Genomic DNA, 21,892 nt, shown 5'->3' with positions numbered 1-21,892 from the left:
TATTCAGTAAATAATTTCAATGTATTTAATTTCTTTCTCCCATATTTGATATCACTCACCTTGCCTCTGAAACAGGTCTGGTACTCGAGGAAAATAAAAGTGACCTTCTAAAGGTCACTAGTATGGCGGTTCATGAGAAAGGATGGATGTGGGCATATATCTGTCCCTGTGGTCTCAGTACAGATCTTCTTCGACTAATGATGGGGTTATGTCCCGATAAACCCATCATAAGTTGAAATACCATAAGTCGAAGCTGCACTTACCACACCTAAGCTACCAAATGTCATGGCTCAGCCTAGCCAAACATAAATGTACTCAGAACACTTACATTAGCCTATAGTTGGGGAAAATTACCTAACACAAAGCCTATTTTATAATAAAGTCTTGAATAGCTCATGTAATTTATTGACCACTGTACTGAAAGTTTAAAACAGATGGTTACCTGGGCACAAAAGGGTTCTAAGTGTATCAGTGTTTTACACTCGTGATGGGGTGGCTGGGGCTGTGACCGCTGCTGGGAAAAGATCACTCGTCTGGGAAAAGATCAAAATTCAAAGTTCGAAGTACAATTTCTACTGAACATGTATCGCTTTTGCACCATTGTCAAGTCAAAAAATCCTAAGCTGCATCATCGTAAGTTGGGGACAGCGTTTTGGATAACTCAAAAGCCAAGTACTTCTCCAAGTACTCAAGTCCAAGAAAGCAGTCAGAAAATACCTTGGCACCTACGCAAGTAATTCAATACCCTGTCATTAAAACATAATGCAGTTAGTTTATTTCCTGACAAGGAAATTGGAAGGAACTCAGTAGCGAACCACTTGATACAATAAAATTTCTTTTCAAAAATTCTCCTTCTAGAACAGGTTTCTCTATCTTTTCTGTTCATCACAGATTTTCTCTAACAAGGTAAAGTCAGACAAGCCACTTCAAGCCTAAAGTCTGATTCCCTGAAAGCATGTTTAATAACTCACATGACTAGTTATTAAAAGAAAAATGCTTGGCAAGTCTAAGCTCAACTTTAAAACCATCTATTGTTAGTCATATTAATAGTAACCATAGATATCTTGAGTCAAAAACACTTTAGTTTTACTTGCATTCAAGATAGCAAAGTTTTGAAGGTTCTGGAAAGAGATATTCTGAACGGCCATTCTGTTACTTCTAGAAAAATCTAATTCTACCATACTGACCTGGGAAATGGGACTGAAAGGCAGTGTCCAGAGTATTCTATAGAAGTTACCCGTCTCCTTTCACTTCAGAATTCATTTGTTAAGCAACACCTGCATTGAACTTCATGCCAGTTACAGCACAAAGCCGATCATCTTCTCCGACAGGTTTTCCCAGTTCTAATGCGCTTAGGCAGCAGTTACAGGCCCTGAATTATTTCCCTAAAATGGATTTGGTAAGCCTACATTAAAGAGGTACGTAATATGGACTAATGGCTTATTCGGTGCTTTTTCACCATCCACGAGAAGAGAGCTGATGTGACACACCCAGGTTCCCAATCAACCACCTTCACCTACGTTTCTACGGGATGAGCAACATTCATCAAAGGAACTGAGATCGGCGCCCTTTGGTGACCTCTTCTAACACTTAGACATGCTAAATTTCTGCCCAGATAAAAGCTTTCTCCTTGGGTGACTTTGCCCTTGGCTGAATTTGCCCTTGGCTGTTTAATACAATTGGGGGAGTGTTGGTACAACTCTGTTTGAGCTGGTCAGTTCCTTTCCGGGAGTTACAGCTTGTGATGAACAATGATGAACTGGAGCATGTCCAGAAGAGAGCGAACAGGATGGGGAGAAAGCTTAAAATGACATCATGGGAGGAACGTTGAATGAACTGGTGGAAGCTATTTACCCTGGAAAAGAAAGAACAGGGTAACTTTTTTCAGCTGCGTTAAGGACCTGCATGCAGAGGAGGGAACTGTTTTATTTAGCCAAAGAGTAAAGCAAAGAATATGAGGGGAAAGATACATTCTAGCTCAACATGAGGCAAAACTGTCTAAAGATTACAGTTGTTAAAAGTTGGTATTTATTCAGTTAATACATATTTACTGAGCATCTGCTATGTGTTCTAGGAGCCGGTGAAACAGTAGTGAATGACAATAAGCTGAAGCCATGGAGCCTTCGGTCCAGTACAAAGCTCTGTCAGATGACGGTACATTTCTCTTACTTGGAGATGTTTAATGAGACAACCATAAATTGAAGGATTTTCAGGCATCAGATGTGACTGGACTTGACATCTAAAGTTCTGCCAACCCTTAAACTATGCTTTGGCTACTCTGTTATACTTGATGCAGTTTGATGACTCTCCTTACCACGGGTCAGGATGTACAGTTCTGGTTCTGTGGCTTAGCCATGGTCTTCTATCAATCAGTGTATGTATGCAGTACTGCCTCTGCTAGGTTTTTAGAGGGATGGGGTGGTATGGAGGGTAGAGAGAAAACATCATAATAGTTCTTTCATACGTGATGGACAGTGAAGAGAAACAATTTTCTTATGTCCCACATTCACCCTCAAAGATCTGGTTGTCATTTCTATTACTTTCACTCTTTTTCAGCTTGCCATTATTGCTTGGGGAATGGGAGTTCTTCCTTTACAAATCAGTAATCTCTTTGAAGGAAGATGGAATCAAGGTGGCTAAAGATCGTAGAATCGTAGTCTTTAAAGTGAGATGGAATATTAGAGATCATTTACTTTAGTGCCTTAAATTTTATACATGAGAAAATAGAAATTTAGCAGAACACTTTAAAAGGCCTGAATACTAAAGACAGAAACTCCAATAACCATTAGAATTTTAGATAGAATACCTACTTTGGGCAAGGAAAGTTTTATAAGGAATCAATAGAACTTCTAGAAATTATAAAGTTAATCGTGAAATTTAATTTAATGGGTGCATAAAATTGTAGCTTAAACCCAGTTGAAGGGAGAAGGTAAACAAGAAGGCATATCTGAACAAGTTATCCAAAATGTAGCACAGAGAGACAATGAGATGGAAGATATGAAGGAAAAGCCAAAAAATGAGGAGTAAAGAGTAAGGAGATCTAACATACATCAACTCCAGAGTTTCAGAAGGGGATAAAGCCTTGAGTTAACCAGGTGGTTAAAAGTGGATCCACAATTCTTACTCATGTTTCTTTTCATAATTGTATGAAGTTTTTTCCTTTATTAAAAGTGGATCCACAATCAGAATCTAGTTTATATTCAGATGTTTTGATCATATAATAATAGAGAATTATGAAATAATGACATAATAGTCCTAATCAAGACAGAAGAGGACTGATTTGGGTATCACACAATCTGGTGATTCTCAGAGGTGCCAATTACCCTCTGAAGAGCAGAGGGACACCTATTGTTCTGTCTTGATATTATCCACAAGTCCTTACTTCTTTGGTTTAGGAGGAAGGGTCATTTTTGAAAACAGGGTCCCTGTGGTCTTCACCTAAATATGGAACAACTCTTTAAGAGAATAAAATTGGAAGACAAAAAGCATCTTAGCAGGACATCAAGACCATGATTGTAAGACCTTCTGTAAAGTTATGCAATGCTTGTAAATTTCTCATACTGTTCATGGTTTCTGTTATCTCCTATTTCCTTCTAGTGATTAATAGTAAAGGACTATTTATAAAGATAAAAATAAATTTTTGTGGAGCAAAGAATATGGAAGTTGGAGAGATGTGTGACAAGAGAAGTGGGTAGGGTCAGATCCTGAGGGAGAGGGGACTGTCTGACTTCCTGGGGCCCCTCAAGGACAAGAGTTGTAAATGGCAGCTGGTTCAAGCCTGGCTTGAGGCTGGACAGTAGAAAAAAACAAATGAGATGGCTCAGTAAGGCAAACTGCATAATAACTTTTCCCGCCTTGCTACAGTCAGATGTGAAATGACAGTGAAGGCAGATCCTTCCCAAAGATGCAAGTGCAAAGTAATAGCCCATCTCTTTAAATGTATGGCTGAGCTGGCAAGAAAGTAAGGAAAATTTTTAGTGGCCTGAACTGAAATGGGAGCAGAAATCTAGTGACATCAAAGTTACTGGCTGTCCGATGGCCCATGTGACCTTCCCTTTATGGTTACCACCGTGCAAAGTTCAGAAAGTATAATGTAGGACTTGGAAATTTCCTTAAATGCCAGAAACAATAAGTAGCTCAATTTTTTGGTGAGAGGCTCTGTGTGCATGTTGGGAGTGCGTTTTCCTGTCTGCCTTAACCTACACTTTCCTTGCGCAGAGCCTCAAGGTCATCCAGAGGTGAGAGCTTAGGGCCTCTGCAAGTCTTTCTTGGCAATACACAGAGCCCTAGGCACGAGGACAACCCTACACATGCATGGGGCTTCTTGATTCAGAAGTTTCCCAAAGCCCCTCTGCATGTCTCATTCCCAGTTTTTCTTTTTAATTTTTTGTTTGATCTAATGCTTTCCCCCAGCTGGTATCCATCACCTCAGGCAGCAGCAAAGTTAAGTAACTGCCTGTAACTGTTTTTGATGAATACTCACGGGGAAAAAACTTTTCACACTGATTGAGCTCTGAGTTAAGTCAAATAGACGGTCTTGCAAGTGGAATTTTTCCAGGGAACCGAAAGACAGGTCATGTAATAATTCTCTGGGGATGAAGATTTGAAGGAGCTCCAGCCCCTTTCTGTTCCTTCCGGTGGCTGTCAGGCTGCTGGTCTTCACCATGAATGCAGGTATTTGTTTTCAAGAATATTACAAAGCAGGAGAATCTGAGATGGGACTAGGGCAAGGTAAAAATGCCACAAAGCTCACCTCTTTTACTGAGATTGAGCTGTTTCTCTTTCTTTCTTTCTTTCCCCTTCTTCTCCTTCTTCTCTTTAAAAAATAAACACCCCCAGATTGTTGCAAGCTTTTGGGTAATTTCCAGAGTTCTGAAAAATTTGATTCTTACTATTTCGCCAGTTTCTTGTTACTTCTGTGAAAGAGAGAATGTTCTGAGGTCCTTACTCCACTGCTTTTGCTGATGTCTCCTGGACAGAGATTTGAACTGGCACACTTTGTGTACCTGAAAACCACTTGGCCAAATAGCATGGTGTTCTTTTAAAAATTAAGCTTATGAAATAGGAATATAGACCATTTAATGGTTAAACTCCTATGGGAAAATCTGTATTTTTCTACCATTTTCTTCTCCCTCCTAAACTTGCTTTGGCCCCGGAGACTATAAACGTGAATGAATAAATAAATGAATCAATTAATCAATTAAATTTGTGACTCATCAAAAGATCCAACACAGGGACTTAAACACAATGAGTACTCAAGAAGTGGTACCAAATCAAAATCTGGCTCAAAATAGGCAAAATTGACCTGTTCTCCATTATATCTTATATACTATTCATAACATTAACTAGTTTTATATTTATCACACATAAAATTGTATAATCTTTTATATTGAAGACTTCCCACTTCCTTTAATTTTTATGGGATAGATCTTAGTTTGGATAAAAATAGGTCCTATAATACAGTTTTAAGAGTACATTCTTTCCATTAAAAAAAAAAAAAGGAAGAGTGGGGAGGGTATAGTGGTAGAGCGCATGCCTAGCTTATTTAAGGTCCTGGGTGCAATCCCCAGTATCTCCATTAAACACAGATAAATACATATACCTAATTACCTCCCCCACAACAACAAAAAAATTAAAATAAAAAAGATAATTAAAAAAAAAAGAAGAAAGGAGTTAGGAGACAGGAATATATTTTTGTCAGTTGTCAAGGTGGTGACCACTGGCAAATTTTTAAAGAATTTTGTTTTTTTTTCATTTTTATTTTTTTAATAGCCTTATGTTTTACTTATTATTTAATTACTTTATTTTGGTGGGGGGAGGTAACTAGGTTTATTTATTTTCAGAGGAGTTCCTAGGGATTGAACCCAGGACCTCATGCATGCTAAGCAAGCACTCTACCACTTGAGCTATACCCTCCCCACTAAAGAATTTTGATAAATGAAACTGGTAGAAGCACACTTCTTTTCCATCAGAAAAATTCATAACTAGCTCAACTGAAGGACATTAAGTAAAGAAGCTTGTTTGGAAATAATCTGCAAAGATTCTTGTGTCCCATGTCTTTCTTAATTTGTTATAATGAAGGAGTTATAATATTTTAAGAGGATTAGCGCTGCTTATAATGTAAGTGCTACATTTAAAGGACTAAAGAAGATTTAGTAACAATATAATATAATATGATTACGATACAACATGATATGATGGAAGAAGACAATACAATTCTTACATTTCTTGTTCTCACTAGCAAATTACAAAAAAAAAAAAAAAAAACCAAGCAGCTTTTTGTTTTGCTTCATGCTTTGTTAGAGAAAACGATGTGAAAGTGGAATAGAATCAGGCTATATTTTCACACACACACACACACACACACAAATGTACAAACAGTGGGTTAACTCAATTTTATAAATACATAATAAAAATGGTATAAAAATTATCTTTTTACTTCTCTTTGACTCTTCTTAATTAATAATGGATGTAAAAACAGGCCTTCAATTGTTATTCTAACAAAGATAGTCCACATCTCTAAAAATTATTTTATCTGTACTAATACTCAAAATCATCTAAGAAAAAGCAAATGGTATTTTCCTCAGTTCTTGTGACATTGTCTTATGACTTAGAAATTTGCAAAAAAAAAAAAAAAAAAACACTCTGAAAAATAGGAAGGTTCTTCAAGACATCAGATGTCATCTCCTTAGAAAGTTTTTGTCATGAGAAAACAAATAAGAGGATTTTTCCAGATTAAAAGACCAGAAAAAAAAAAAAAAAAAAAGAAAAAAAGGATTTTAGTGTGACCATTGATTAGATACTGATTTTAAAAAGATATAAAAGATATTTTAAGGATAATAGGGGTAATTTGAATATGGATTGGATATCATTAAGATTTTTTTCATTTTCTTAGGTCTGTTAATGATATTGCTTTGTAGGAGAATATTCTTTTTTGTGGGTGTATACTGAAGTTTTTAGGGCTGAAGTCTATAACTTAACTTTCAAAAGATTCAGAAAAATATATACACATGGCAGTTGTCCAGCTGGAATGTATGATCTGATTTTAATCATGAAATGTGGTGAATGGGAATGCATTGTCCAGATCCCCCTTCAATGACAAACCTGTTGCCCTAATTCCTGGGAGAGCTGTCAAGAGACAGGCTCCAATTAAGCGCATTTCAGACACTGCTGCTATTACATAGAGCCTATTGCCCAAGGTCAGTCCTTCTAGGGTAGCCAACCTCCAATGATGATTGAGGTGGAAACAGAAAGGCCTGTCCATTTTGGCCCAATGGGGGAATAATTCTAATGGGTCCATTTTAGCTTCAGAGGTCCACCCAGAGTCAGCTATGGCTGTCCATCCTAGCTTGCAGCTCAATTTCTCCCTCTGCCCAGTTGTGCTGTTCCCCCTCCCCCCATCCCACACATAGGTATTGATCCTACGGTCCTGACTTAGTAAACAGCTGATCATTAAACTCTGTGTCAAAGTCTTCTTCTAGGAAAACTGAATCTGAAACAGAAGATGAGTATCAGACAATCTCCAAATGATGAATTTTTTTTTAAGTTCTGTTTTCTTAAAAAATGCCAATGTTGTCAAAGACAAAGAAAGACTGTGGAAATGTTCTAGATTAAAAGAAACTCAAGAGACATGACAGCTAAATGTGATACGTGATGCAGGACTGCATCTTACACTGGAGAAAAACAAAAGGCCAAAAAGAACATTACTGGATCAACTGACAAAATGGAATATGGATCATAGATTAGATTTTAAAAAGTATTGCATCAATTTTAAATTCTCTGTCACTGAGAAGTACACAGTAGTTAGGTAGAATGTCTGTATTTGTAGGAAAGAGACACTAAAAAATATAGGGTATCTGGGACATGATGTACACTACTTCCTCTCAAATGGTTCATAAAAATTACCTACACACATACATAGAGAGAATATAAAAGCAAAAGGGACAAAAGCTTAACAATTGGTGAATCTAGGTAAAGGGGGTATGAGAGGATTCTTTGTATTTTTCTTGCAACCTTTCTGTAAGCTTGAAATTATTTTCAGATAAGAAATTTTAAAAATACACATTCATATACAAATAATTATACATCAACCAAATATAGCAAAATGTTAACAACTGTAGGTTATAAGTACATGGTTGTTCTCTGTTATTCTTTCAACTTCTCTGAATGTTTAAAATTTTTCATAATAAAAAGTTGGGAAAAAATACAGGCCAGGATGTTTGCTATCGCTTACCTCTTTAAGGCTTGTAAGACTATACCTTTTGGAGATTATGCCTTTATTTCAGTTGCTGCCACGAGTTTTCTGGTTAATCTATCTGTGATTAACTGAGAGAACACAGATTAGAATACCAATTAGACTCTTAAAGTTTCCCCCTATAAAGCAGAACTCTTTAAATAATTAATTATTTACCTCTTCATTCTAAGAAAGCCTCTTAGGTATACAGTGTAAACTCTGAGTACCAGAACTTTGCCTTTTTAAAATTCTCTTCTATATCCTTAGTTGCTAGATAAATCCCTAGATTATGGAATATGCTCAGTAAATACCTGCCGAAGGAACAAGCAAGGAAGTTCAAAAGTAAAAGTGATCTTGATATAGATTAATAATTTTAGAAAAAAAAGTGACAATGAATATATGTATGTTCATGTATAACTGAAAAATTGTGCTCTACACTGGAATTTGACACAACATTGTAAAATGACTGTAACTCAATAAAAAAAAGTCTAAAAAAATCGAAAAAGAAAAATAATTTTACCTACTGAACACCAAGCCCTACCATTATGGCCAAAATTAGATTTGGTTTTCTTTTCTTTTTTTTTTTCTTTTTTTGCTTACTTTCTCTTTCTCATTGCAGGTTGGGAGAATTAGAATTCTGGAATTATTTCAGCACCAAAGTAGTTAATCTGAGTGAAGCTGAGCCAGGAAGTAATTTGAGGTCATGTTTCTGGGTTCCCAGATGAAGCAGCTGAGAGCCTTTTGAGTGCAAGCCTGTTAGGGGGCTCAGGTGCAGAGTGACCTTGAGGGAAGAGGTGCAACCACAGCTAAGGGCTAGGAGGGGAGGACCCACCTTAGGAGGGTAAGATCAAGCTGATTTGAAGCCAGTAGAACTGACGCTCCACCACGTGTGGAGGAATGAAGTCAGGAGGCTAGCTGAAGCCACACATCAGAGAAGACAGCCTGTTTATTAGTAAAATGTTAATACTCACACAAGGAGGCTGGAAATAATAACGCTGCAGGAGACAGGGCAGCCAGGAGTCAGGATGCAGAAACTGGGACTGGAGCAAGAACCAAGAGGAACCTAAACAGATGCGGAAATAGGGCACAGCAGCTGCGGCATCAGTTATGTTTGCCCACATGGGCCTGGGTGGAAGTGTTAGCCACAAAACAGTCTGGCCATGATCATGACCTCCTGGCAAACCACCGGGGGCTTGCTGATGGTTCTGGAGGCTCACCAGGGTCCTGACCGGCAGGTGTCCCCTGAGGCACACTCTGCTGTTGTTTCAGGTAACCCTTTATATCCTACTTCACCATCCTTACTATTTCTACTTCCAGCTCAGAGTCAGAAGAAGTCAAGCTCAGTACCACCAAGAACCTTCAATTTTTCATCTTCAGCCTCCTGTCCAGCCCCCACCTCCTCATTTTCAAATCTAGAAAGCTGCTTGCTCCCTAAGCAACTTTTTATTCAAAATAATTTGTTTAAATTTGTAATTAGTTATTTTGCATTGAATAATGAAAAGGATCCTTGTAGCTAACAGACCAGCCAATTATCTGAAGTGTTTTCAAGGTGACGTCTTACAGTACTGCTTAGAAAAGACCACACTCCTCAACTTCTTGACACATTGAAGTGGAACACTGGAAGGAGACTCAGTACAGTGGTCTTACTACACAGCTACACTGTAAGACATGATTTATGATATGTGGGTATCCTGAAAAATATGATTTATTTCAGGTTCTCTCTGCCTGTCACTGTCTTTGTGTGTTTTACAATTGTGCAAGTTGTAGACAACTTATAATAATGCAAACAGTCTTGTCTTGAGAAATATAAATGAATTGTGGCTAGTAGAATGTAATTAATTATTGCCCTGTAAATATTGACCAGTTTTGCAACTGTTTATAAGTCATTTCTTTTTTGTTTGTTTTTTAATGGAGGTACTGAACCCAGTACACACTTTACCACTGAGCTATACCCCTACCCCACGCCCTATAAATCATTTCGACACTCCTGATGGTCTATGTATGTGTGATACTATGGATTCTCCTTTTAACCCATTGTAATATCTGACTGATTCTATCATTAATTAATGAGTTGAATAAAACCTTTGAAACAGGTTAACTTTATATTTGTATGTGAGTCACGATCTACTTGTTTTTTTTTTTTTTTAATGGTTTTTTAATAACTCTTTAGTCCAAAAGTATTGGTCCGACCTTGAGGGCACAAATGAGAGTGGGGAGAGGTGGGCAGGGATGTGGTAAGGTGTTTTTTTTAAGTGTGTATGTAGTTTCTTTCTGGCTCACTCAAGATTCTAAAACCTAAACTTACCTTCCCCTTCTATGATAATGATGGAACTGAACAGCAGAACGGGGGAAGCACTCATTTAGAGGAAGGGGTGGGGTGGGGCTGGAGGCTTGGTCTGGGTGCAGTACAAGGCAAGCAGGAAGGGCTTAAGGAGGGAGAACTCTGGCATCACCATAAGTTTGTATTGCTGAGCAAAGCTCTTTCTTTAGGGATCCCGAGATCTCTCTCTTCCCTTCATCCTTCATTCCTATCTGTTCTCCTTAAGGACGGAATGTTAGAAATGAGGCCCTTAGTATGACTATTGGAATCAGAAGGCCAATAAGCAAGATTAATACAACTGTTTTACACAGCCAGGACATTAACGCAGCATTCAGATATGTGCAGCTTTCCTTTTATCTCTCTCTTTCTTTGTTTTTTGTTTTTTTTTGTTTTTTTTTTTTTTGCAGTCAGACTGAGGCCACTTAATCCCTTTGGCAGCTACTCAAATCGAGGAAGAGAGCCAAGCCAGTGTTCCAGCCATCCCCAAACTCCAAAATAAATGGTTAGATGTGGCACTTTGCCTGATCAAGGCTGCAGTCTGAGAAAACAGAATGCCTTTCCCGGCCTGAGGAGACACTTCCCGCCTCACCAGAGGGGGATGGAGAGAAGTCAGCAGCTCCCCGCGAAGTCCCAGCTCCGTCTCATGGGCATCCGCCCTGGCGCTGGCCTCGGCTCGCCCTTGGGATATCTAAACCCATCAGGGTGTTTATGCAGACTTGACTTTCTCCACCTTTCCTTCTCCAGGCTTCCATGTCTGTCTTCTTTCTCTTCTGTCACCCTGGTTAAACCACTCTCTACGCCACCGTCTATCCTCACCATGAGCTTTGATGTATCCAGAAGGGATCCTAAGCCTTTCCGGGCAGTATATGGTGGTTATGAACAAGAGCCCTGGAGTCAGACAGACCCGGGTTTCTAACTACAGGGCCAATTGTCACCCACCTGGGTGGCCCTGGGAAGTCAGTCAGAAGCTCTAAGCCTCAATTCCTCCATCTGTAGAAATAGGGGTAATAAAAATATCTACTTTATTGGGCAGCTGTGAGGAGGAAATGAGGCAACTGAGTGAAGCTCAGGGTCTGATACACAGTCATCTATTACTACTATAATCTTCTTCTGTCTCCAGTCTCCTTTCATATTTTCTTATTTGTAGGTACTACTTCACATTTCCCCCTGCTCCAATCCAACATAATTACTGATGAAGTTAAAGACACGCCAACTAAAAATATGGCACCTTGGCATATAGAATAGTTTACGCTGAAAGAATATGAGAAATAGCAGATGCAGGAAGGACTTTCTGAACTTCCCGAGTCAGGACACAAGATCCTCATGTGAGAAGTGCCCTCCCTGTACCCTTAGGAAGGGAGTATCTTTATCTCCAAAGTAGGAGGGATGCTGAGGGACATCTGAATGAACAAGCCTTGCTGAGTGTCCCCCAGTTTACCACCCTTAGCTCACACCCCTTTTGTCTATCACATTTTTCGATGACTCTCCACTTTTCATCAAATCCAGTACGCATAAAAACAATCAAGTTTAATTGTTCCTCAAATCTTCATTTTCTTCTGAAGGCTCCCATGTCATGTAAAACTCCCATTTAAAAATGTGTATGCTCTTCTCCTGTTAAACTATCCTTTGTTATAGGGGCCCCAGCTGAGAGTTTAGAAGAGGAAGAAGAAAAGATACTTTTTTTCCTCCTCTACAATAGCAAATCAATGACAGTGCTCATATGTACCGTATCATTTTTTGATTACACTCAATTTCAGTTTCTTCGTCTGTGATCTGGGGAGAAACCCCACTAGTAAATCACTGTTGTAAGAATTACACAAGATACTGTGTATACATGCCCTAGCACAGTGCCTGGCTCATAGTAAGTGCTCAAGAATTGTGAAATATCATTGTTTTATCTTATTTCATGCATCCTTTGATTAGGGTGTATTATGAAATAATTCACATAACTAACATATGGCCTTGTTGAAAGAGACCAAATTTGGGGGCTTCCAAAATTTAATGATCACTGTCTCTAGTCAAAGAGCTTGTTTGATATTATTTGTAAATGGTTTAGATAACATTTGGATTTATGTTTCATCCTAAAAGAAAACATTAGTTGAAAGATACCACTGGGAGCAACAAGGGTTTCCTGTTGTTAAGTAAAGCTACATTATGCTCATTTCTTCCTTCCCAAAGCAGGACATTCTGATCCTCTGGTGCTGTTCTACTTAAAGGAGTTTATTTGTTTTACATCAAATGATTCATGTAGATGAGTTCATTTCTTGTGATGAAGATCGGTACCAGGTAGCTGGGCTTCTTGCTGTAATCCAACTGGCTAGAAACTACATCAGTTCCCTGGCTTAGTAAAAACAAAAAACAAAAAACAAAAAACACCCCCAAAAAATCTCCAGCTTTTCCAAAGAAACTCTGTTTGGGAATCCTCTTAAGTTTGATGAATGAGCTATTTACTGACTGAGAAAAGTGTAAAAAGGAAGAAATGGTCATTCTTCAGGAAATTATTGAAGAGCACTCAGTGGATTTGAGCAGATTCCATTTGACATGGCTAGAAAATCTCATTTTTAATAAATCAAGCTTTTGTTTAATTAAGGCTGAAATCAATGAGCGTGAATATTCTTGTAAATGATCTAATAAAAAATTAAAATGGAGAGACACTCTCCACAGTCATTTCCCCAACCCACTCCTGTGTTCTGGGAGATGAATACCTTCCTGGAAAAATCTGAAACCACCACTTTTAAACAGTGTTTGGTATATTATAATACCTTCTACAAGATAAGCAGTTTTAAGTAGATGCTGAAATTCCTCCTTCCCTATTCAATCTCTCAAAAAGCAAAAGGCAAACCAAGGAGAAATGCTATGCTTAAACATGAGTTATCATTTCAGAGCAAGGAATCTCTCCCAGGCAAGGATAGAAGATGGTCATTCTACTATCTTCTAAATTTTTCCATCTTCTTGGTTGATTTATGTAAAGAACTGTAATGGATAAAATCACCCCAAGGGAGAATGGTTTTATTTTGAATAGAGGCAATGAAATGAAAGCCCATTTGGACAAAATGACAATCAAACAGAAAAGTCATATTTAATATTATCTATACAGTTGGGCAATAGAATAAACAATTTATATAAACTTCATATTTTCTATAAAGTAACCAAACAATTGATTTGACTAAGGTCATATTTCCTGAACTTGATGGTGGTTTGGAATTAAGGGGAAAATCACCAGTTCTTCTAAAGGGTAAGCTGTGTTTTTAGATATTACTTTCCTAATTGAAGTCTTCTCTGACCTCTACAAGCCCATCTCCCAACCTAAATCAGGCCTCTGCTCTCACTCTTTTTTTTTTTTTTTAACATTTTTTATTGAGTTATAGTCATTTTACAATGTGTGTCAATTTCCAGTGTAGAGCACAATTTTTCAGATATACATGAACATACATATATTCATTGTCACATTTTTTTCGCTGTGAGCCACCACAAGATCTTGTATATATTTCCCTGTGCTATACAGTATCATCTTGCTTATCTATTCTACATGTCTCACTCTTCACTTACAATTTTTAGTTATATATTTGAATGCTTACTTGAGGAATGTCTCTCCTCCACCCGACTATAGTTTTGTTTACCTTCATACCCCCAGAGCCTAGCACAGTGCCGGGCAAAGAACAGAGCTCAATAATATTTATTGACTAGCAGAATGAAGATTCAGTGGCTTTTGATAAAAGACATTCATGCCCATGGGTATCTTGGCAGCAATTAACATTTACATTTGTCTGAGAAGGCAAAGATGAGTTTGAGGAGGAATTAAAGGTCTTAATTATCATCAAATCCATTAGGTCCTGTTCCCAGTTCCTCTTTCTTATTAATGGTGTTAAAGGAATGTCGAATCTCACTCCCCAGAGATGTGTTGAATCTGTCCAGCCACTTAACTAGACCGAGACTTGACTGACAACAGTTCCTACTAGGATGATGAGATTTTTCTCCGAACTATTATCAGGAGCAAATTACTTCACTATAAACCTGTTATCTAATAATCTGTTGCTTATAATTAAAACCAGTTTACCTAACTGCATTCAAAAGAAAGCAAATACGAAGCATACCTAATTATATAATACCATTTAACACATTAAGGAAATACCTAACATTTCTTGAGTACTTGTTAAGTACACTACATTGCTAAGTAACTCTACATGCATTTTCACATTTAATTCTCACAGCAACCCTGTGAGGTACTATTATTATTTCCATGAGGCTAAAAGGGGTTGGGCAATTAGCGAAAGTGGTGAAGCCTAGACAAGACTTCTGGGTCTGTGTGACTTCAGAGATTTCCTTCTTAACCCAGTAATTATCAGTTAATGTGTTTATCCCCTTGCGAAATAACTGTGAGCACCTCAAGGGCAAAGACTAAGTTTTACTCATCCTTATATCTCAAGCACAGAGCAGAGTGCAGGAAAGATAACAGGTGCTCAATAAAAGTTTAGTAAATCAAGGAGGAAGCGCTTTCTCAATCCTCAAAACTATATAGTATGTTTAATGTTAAACTTAGTTAACTCTATAATGTGCATAAAGAAAACACACAAATCAAACAAGTATTTATGTAATAAAACAAATAATACGTAAATACATCTTACTATTTTCATTAAATTAGTAATCCTTATTTTATGTAAGCATGCCATTTTGTCAGGTCAAAAATGGTCAAGGTCAAATAACAGCATTTTTATATGGTACAACCCAACTTAAAATAAAAAAAAAACAATTTTGTCAACTCCTAGTTATATAATGAAGCAGAACACTCCATTACCAGATGTTTTCCACTCAAATAGAGGTTTCTCATTACAAACTGCCAAAGAGAAACTTTTATGAAAAATTAAGGATGTCCTATCTATATGCACTTTCTTCTAGGTCTAATGATCTAATTTAATACACAAATTATTTTTCATGCTTTAGGTCCTAATGAAAACTCAACCCAGCACACATTATTAGACTTGGCTTGGATTCTTTATCTTTTCCAAGCTGCTAGGCTGCATAGCTCCTTGCAAAAGTCCTTCCCCAGGAAGTTCTCCCTTTTTAATATTAACTCTGCCTTTATCCCAAGCCCTCATGCACCCCCTAGTGTTCCTCAAACACTTTTGTAATGAGTATATTACATATGCATGTAACGAACACTTTTCGTTGAATAATAGGGTCTGTTATATGTGATTGTATAAAGCATTTGAAATGGAGAAACGATACTGAAAGGAAGCAGAATATGTCCACCCAAATATGCCACTTTGGCATACTGATTATTTTGAATTAAAGTTACCTGAGAAACAATTGGTATAAGAATATTCTGACTCCCTTTTGTCCCCCTGAAAGCAGGAAATAAATCTCCTATGTGAAAGGTACCCTCCCCATGTCAGGAGGGTAGGAGGCACCCCTGTCCCCAGAAATAGAGAGTTTAGGGCCAAGAAGCCTATATAAACAAAACTTGTTACGTCTCCGCGACCTCAAATGCAAACTTCTTTGCCTTGTCACTTCTTCACAGATTTTATTGTTTCTTTGCCTCAAAGATATAAAAGCTGTCTGCTTTGGCCACTTCTTTGAATCTCACATTATGTGAACTCTTGTACATACAAAATTAAATTTTTCTCCTATTAATCTGTTTTGTGTCAGTGTAATTATTAGGTCAGCCAAAGGACTTAGAAGGGAAGAAGGGAAAAGTTTTTCATCCCTACAATCTCCAACTGATTCAGTTATTATACTAAATTCAGCTATTATACTAGCTGGTTGACCATGGGCAGTTTTTTTTTTTTTTTAATTGAAGTACAGTCAATTTACAATGTGTTAATTTCTGGTGTACAGCATAGCAATTCAGTTGTACATATATATATATCTTTTCATATTCTTTTTCATTATAGGCTTTTTCATTATAGGCTGTTACAAGGTCCATTGGACCATGGACAGTTCTTAATATTTTGTTTCTTGCATTAAAAGAATATAAATACATAAATAAACAAACAAATAAATAAATATAAATATAAATATATATATATATAAAAAACTGAATCACTATGCTATACCAGAAACTAACACAACATTGTAAATCAACTATACTTCAATAAAAATAAAAAAAACTTTGAGAAAGAAATGCAAAATTATAACTTTGAGGAGTAACCCGTGAGGCCTTTGTAAGCACACACGATAAGCTTTGCTTCTGCGTGATTCAATAAGGAGAGAAGACTGACCTCTCCTTATTGAATTCTTCATATGTTAAACTTTATGAAATGAATTATTTTGTTGGCTTCGCCACGCTTTGAACATTGTCATCTAGTGGTTGCATTTTTGTTCACAATACCAACAAGATCTCCTGCTTTTGGTGTTCTAAGAAAGTTCACCTAACCCACTGGTGAGCCTGAATTCTCTTTCTACTCTGCTTCAGTCTTCAATTTAAAAACTATACCCCAAGCAGAGTCCACTTGGGAATGTCCCGGTCTTAGTTGGGTTAGCCTGGCTTTAAGTGCACCTGTATTATCCGGCTTGGTAAAATTCTGAAATACTGTATGTAGGTCAGCAGCTCTGGTATTACAGGCTTTCAGGACTTAAGTGAGAACCTTTATTGCAGAATTTAATTAGGTTTGGATTTCCTAGAGAATGGAGGTCACAGTGTGGTCAAAAATAGCACAGTGAAAAATGTAAAGTGCTATATACTTTTATTGTAACCTGAAAATTTCCCCAGTTGACAGTGGGCACAAATGAGGTAGTACTTAGAGTTTTAAATCAGGATTCACTGGGTTGTCTCCATTGGCTGATGCAATATCCACTATGTTTGCCCAATAAAGAGATCATACTTGAGAAGAGTTCACAGAAAAGTATTTCCAGGGCTTCCAGGTGAATTACATGTGTTTGTATACAAGTTTGTTCCTCCTGGGCACCAAGACTCTACCAGGTGGGCTGCCAGAGTGCTGGGCTACCTGCCTTGTCAAAGCTGGGTAGAGCTTTGGGGTGAAGTTAGTGTAGTGGACTGGAGAATTCTCTTCCATTATATATATACATTTTTTGTTGTTGTCAGAGCGCTGCTTGTGCCCTGATGTTTTAGTGGAAGCATCTCAGCATTTTTAATTGCATGCTGCTCTTACACCCCCTTCTCCTCTCAAAGGTCAGAGGCTGTTCTGGACTCCTCCCTCCTAGCAAGTTCTCCCATAAGCCTCCTCAGGCCAACAAGAACTTCAGGTGGGTACACCCCATCAGTTGCTCAGTCAAGTCCAAATCTTGTCCTCTCACTTTGACTCATGATGGGACACCAGGCTCACCTCTCCCACTGTCTCACGTCCTCCATGAGCTGTTAACTTGGATACTCCCATCCACATCCATCCCTCCCTTTTCTGAACTCTGTATCTTGTAGGTACTACACACTTTTTATACTCTTTTCATTTAGTAATTTAATTCTGTCTCCCAGGCAGCACAACTCTAAGCTTACTAAGGGCAAGAACCTTCCATTAAAATCCATGTCTTCTCCCACCAAACCAGCTGAAAGTTCAGTCAATATTTGCTTGACTGAAAAAAAAAATTTGCTTGACTGAATGTGACATGTACAGGTACCTTCTCTTAGTTAATGATAAACAAACAACCCCCTTCCCTCCCATAAAATAGAAAATAGCCAATTTCCAAACAAGTAACCAAACTTTCTACCACCCATCTTCCTTTGCTTGAAACAGAGTAAAACAAAACAAAACAAAATTTAAGCCATCCAGAAAACCCGAACATACCTTACTAATTTGATGTGATCAATTCCTTTATCACAGGTCAAATCTTTATTTGCACTCGTCCTGCAAAGAATTGCTGTGTGCAGCATTTGACGCACTCAAATTCACAAGGGCTAGTTGATTGTGTTTGCTGAACAAGGGGCCAATGAGATTGAGGTTGGCTGGTTGGCTCTTCCCTGGATCAGTATGCTTCACAAAGAGAAACTTCCAGAGGCAAAGCCAGGCCCCATTTTAACCCTTGCCCTTCCATCCTCTAATTAATCATCTGGCCAATTATACTCATTAGGCTGAACGAAGGACTGCATAATTTCTAGCAAAACGTTTGTGCCTGACTCATGTTTACTTTGTTCCTTCTGATATCATTTTTTTTAAAACAATGAAGGGCATTTTTCATCCTATTTGAGCATCAATAAAATAATCAGAACATACTATGATAATTGAAGAATATGAAAAAATAGAATCTGAATAAAAGATTTGTCTCAGCAAGTATTTATTCGGTACCCAGTATATGTCCTAGGGACCCATTACATACATCACATGGAACAATGACTTAATAAGGAAAGGTTGTTAAAAAAAAAAGGAAGAGTGGGAAGACTGGAGTGCTAGAAGGACCCTAGCCAATAAGATTTATTCAAGAGGAAAGGAACCTGAGATCCAGAAAGTTTTCTCTGCCTCAAGCTATGAAATAAGATTGAGGCAGAGTTGGGATTAAAGTTTTGGGTGACAGACAAAATAAAAATAGCAAGTATAAAGATATTGTGCAACCGTAGATTTGAGGCATGTTTGGAAATTGTCCAATTTAAGAGAATGCTGTGTTGGTACTCTTGATTTAGCTAGTTATGTTTTTTCTATCTTTAAAATTTTTGTATTATCAGTTTTTATTGTGGTCTTGGCTTTTACTACTTTCATTAGAAGTTTTACGAGGCAGAGAAGTTAATTACTAAATTTAATTACCAAATTACTAAAGTTAATGTCACCAAAGAAACCAAGTGAATTAGAACTAAAAAGCCCCTACCAGATTGAAGGATTTAACTTTTTGTGGTTTATATGAAAATTGAGACCTGAAGAAAAAAATAGATGAGAATTTTCGATATTACAAAGTTTTAAAATTATACATGTAATGGACTATTAGAGAAAGTTTGGGGAAAAAGAAGAGATATATCACCTGAACGGGTCCAGCATATGCCACTGTGGCATAAAAATTATTTTGAGCAGAAGGCATTTGAGGCCCCCAAAAAACTCAAAAGAACTCAATTGTCATAAATCTCCTCCCCAGGAACAACAAGGAAAGGTTGTCTCTTATCACCAGAGTTGAGAAGTATCCACAGCAGACCTAAACAGACGTTGTCACAAAACTTATTATATTGTCCGTCTATTCTCCCAAAGGCCCACTTACCTAAGAAGTCATTTGTTTTCCCACAGGTGCCCTTTCTCCCTCTCCCCTTCCCTTATTAAGAAGTCACTTGTTTTCCTGTAAGTTTTACCTCTTTTCTTCCCGTTAAGATGGTACATAGGCCCCAAAATTCAAGCCATCCCTTTGAGTCACATCTTTGTGTGAACTCCCCTATGTATGTAAAAATACATGATTAAATTTTGTGTTATCTCTTGAAAATCTGTCATTTGTCAGTTTTACTCGCAGGCCCTCAAACTGAACTTAAGAGGGTAGGGGAAAAGTTTTTCCTCCCTGACAAACCATCGGTTCCCAATTAGCACACCAAAGTTCGCCATCAGCTTAACACAACTATTTTTAATTTTGTAGCTGAATTTTGCCATTTGTCTTCAATGTTTTTCAACTGCATTTACTTTTTACATAAGCATAATCATTATTAATATTTTAATATGAACACTTATCCATGATGCAACATAACCTTCCAAATTATGATTTAATAATTACTGCAAAATATTTCATTGAGATAATATATAAGAAGTTTCTTAACTAGCTTCCTACTGTAAGATATTTTAGATTGCTTCGGATTTTTTTAAATTATAAGCAACCCAGAAAAAAAATCTTTGAGCATAAAGTTTTTCTCCTTTTAAAATTACTTCCATGGATTTGCTTCAATTGCCATAGCTTTTGAAAGGGGAATGTTGGGTTAAAAATCTCTCTCGGGGAGGTGACAATTAGTGGTAAAGTAACACAGAAAATGTATGACTTTCTTTTATAAAATAAAGGACTTAAGTCGGTAAAATCATAAATAAAGGCCATGAAAAAACTTAAAAATAATTCAGTGTCTGGAAGATGTGCAAACATGATGAGAATTTACTCAGAAAGAGGAACTACTTGAATTAGGCAATTTGAAATTAGAGAAAGTCCCTTGGCTTCTTCATACACAAAACAGAAAATACTAGTGGATTAATTTAGCAACACATTTGTGGAAGCTTGGGCGAATGAATTTGTTTTAAGTGAAAAGGTCCAATTTAAGAGAATAATTGCTGGTGAAAGCTCAGTTATAAAATTTTCATTTGTTTTTTATTAGCTTTCCTTTGGAGGAAAGGACAAACTATGACACACAAAAAAACAACTGGTGCCTACAGTTATCTGGCTACCAAAGGAACAATCAAGTTAGCTGAACATTTTCTCCCATATCCTTCCCTTCAATTAGCCATTTGTCCTTCATTAGATGAGCCCAGATACCAATTACTCTAACAGGCAATTGATTATGAGATTTCAAAAATGCAACAACAAAGAAATGTTTGTCCTGAAGAAGCACAAAGCTATTCATCTTAAAAAGAGACGAGAAAATCAAACCACATTACAACTCAATTTAGAACTTTTTTTCCTACCTTGTAATCTAAGGAGGGCAAAATCAATTTTCATCTCAGAGTACCATTTCCTCCCACTAGATTTCTCTACAGTAGGCTTTCCACAAATGATGTTTGACATTTCTGAATCACGACTACATTTTGGAGCTGTAATTTGCTAGGTAAAAGCCTAGAAAATGACTGAAAGTTCTTCACTGTGCTCTCCCGCCCCACCTACCCTAGCAACCTCCTTCTGTTCTCTCTTTCAGTGTTTTAGATTTAATCACAGCTGTAGCAAACCCAGTTCTGCTCTTCCTACACACTTTTGACAGGACCAAAAATATGAATCTGCACAGAGAGCTTTCCATAAACTATCAGGAGTCCTTTCTCTTTCTTTGCCAGCTAGTAGTTAGTCCAAAAACAGCTTTGTAAATGAATCTGCAGGAATCCCCATCAGGTCAGCTGCAAACGTGTCAGTTTGAGGAAAATAAACAAGACAGCACTTACCAGTTAATTTTCCGTGAATAGAGAAGCTTTTGTGATGTCTGGGTGTAACCTCCCTGCTCCAGAATGAAATGGAGGGTGGTTTTCAGAACAGCTACGTTGTTCACTCTTTTCCCAGCCTCCTCGTTTGGCTTTTATCTGGCTTTTGAAATGACACTGCAGAGGAGAATGATGTTGGGTTTCACTTGAATGTGGTTCTTCCCTTCCTCCACTACCCTCCATAGAAATTCATCATGCATTCCAGGAGAAAAGTAAGCAATGAACATACTGCAGAAATTAATTCTTTTGCTCAGCGTGTACACATGTGTAACTGAGGTTTGTTTTTTGAATGGAAATTATTGCTGTTGGCTTCAACGC

The 21,892-nt window shown here is 37.5% G+C and overlaps 1 protein-coding gene across 5 annotated transcripts in view; it reads right to left on the bottom strand.

Moving 5' to 3' along the window:
- The window catches only part of CMKLR2 (chemerin chemokine-like receptor 2), a 41,596-nt gene extending 19,741 nt beyond the window's left edge, over positions 1 to 21,855 (bottom strand). The window contains exons 1-3 of one of the 5 annotated variants that reach the window (XM_045520513.2): positions 21,539 to 21,855; positions 8,234 to 8,325; positions 1,188 to 1,855 (exon numbers count right to left, since the gene is read on the bottom strand). The gene's annotated coding sequence lies outside the window, so the exon portion shown is untranslated. Of the gene's footprint in view, positions 1 to 1,187; positions 1,856 to 8,233; positions 8,326 to 18,292; positions 18,481 to 21,538 lie in introns of those variants that run through there. The other 4 variants (XM_045520515.2, XM_010960119.3, XM_045520511.2 and 1 more) reach the window with 4 other exon arrangements.
- Positions 21,856 to 21,892: the final 37 nt, after the last annotated feature.

The sequence above is a fragment of the Camelus bactrianus genome, chromosome 5, assembly GCF_048773025.1.
Source record: "Camelus bactrianus isolate YW-2024 breed Bactrian camel chromosome 5, ASM4877302v1, whole genome shotgun sequence".
Lineage (NCBI taxonomy): Eukaryota > Metazoa > Chordata > Mammalia > Artiodactyla > Camelidae > Camelus > Camelus bactrianus.
The sequence above is the reverse complement of the archived record's forward strand: the minus strand, read 5'-3'. Positions and strand labels throughout refer to the sequence as shown.